At 43.1% G+C, this 1,304-nt stretch overlaps 1 pseudogene; it reads left to right on the plus strand.

The window, feature by feature from the left end:
* Positions 1-535: 535 nt before the first annotated feature.
* LOC102242195 lies at positions 536-906 on the plus strand (annotated as a pseudogene).
* Positions 907-1,304: the final 398 nt, after the last annotated feature.

The following is a 1,304-nucleotide window of genomic DNA, read 5'->3' on the forward strand; positions in this document are numbered from 1 at the left end:
AATTGTATAAAGTCCAAGACCATATCTTAGACATTTACATGCATGATACATCTATTTGTTAAATGGAGAATTAACAGCTAGCAAAATTGCTTCTTTGAGTAACTGATATGCTTAATTTTTTAAAAGGCAAATTTTCATTACCATGGAGAGATGGATTTTGAATGGGTTAATTAAAATTTTTCAATTGGAGGAAGGATGGATAGAGAAAGGTAGTTCAGCAAAGTTGAGGACGTGAGCCATACCATGAAGTGTGAACAAAATACCGCTGATTATACACTTACATAGAGCATTTCAGAATTTATAAAATCACTCGACTCCCTGAGTTGTGATCTAAGCATCACCTACAAAAGTGATACAGGACGATGCTATCCTGTTACTGCCTCCTTTTAACCGATGAGGGAACTAACGCTCAGCCTAGTGCATGAATTGGCTATGATGGCGTAAAATTGAATTTCAAAGACTAGATGTTTTTGTGTGTTTTTTCCTAAATCCTAAGTTTGAAAAAAACAAACCCACAAACAACTCTGAAGAGGCCCTTCCTCAGCCGCCAAAATGCCTTACGTTGCCTCCTACCTGCTGGCCACCCTCGGGGCAATGCCTCCCCCAGCACCAAGGACATCAAGAAGATCCTGGACAGCGTGGGTATCGAGGTGGATGAGGGTCTGCGCAACAAGGTCATCAGTGAGCTGAACGGACAAAATGTCAAACATCGAAGATGTCATTGTCCCGGGTATCGGCAAGCTGGCCAGTGTTCCCAGAGGGGCTGTGGTGGTCTCAGCTGCCCCAGGGTCTGCAGCCCCTGCAGCTGGTTCTGCCCCAGCTGCTGTAGAGGAGGAGGAGGAGGAGGGGGAGGGCGAGGGGGAGGAGGAATCAGATGATAATTTGGGATTTGGCTTGTTTGATTAAGTCTCTTGTTTCCCTTTTCTCTACAAATATAACCCTTTTTACATAAAAAACAAAACAAAACAAACCCTTAAAAAAAAACAACTATCACACCAATATGGGACTAAAGAAGGGAGAAATTCTTACTTTTAATATGGCACAGGCTGGAAATAGAAGTAATTTCAAGACCTATATTTTAAATAAAATAAAAATGAGGGTATCATTCCAAGCAAGAAAAGCTGAGAAACTATGAGGAGAAAAAAATGAAGGAATTTTGGTTTAAAAAAAAAAAAGCATTCCTATGGCAGTTGTGCAGGGTGGGGAGCACAGCCACGAGGGGGCTGAATTCTGGACGCTTGTCCTGGACTCGATGCGGCCGGCCCACAGTGAGGCTGGAGGAAGGGGGACAGCATGACGCTTCC

Source organism: Myotis brandtii, unplaced genomic scaffold (assembly GCF_000412655.1).
Source record: "Myotis brandtii unplaced genomic scaffold, ASM41265v1 scaffold589, whole genome shotgun sequence".
NCBI classification, from domain to species: Eukaryota; Metazoa; Chordata; class Mammalia; order Chiroptera; family Vespertilionidae; genus Myotis; species Myotis brandtii.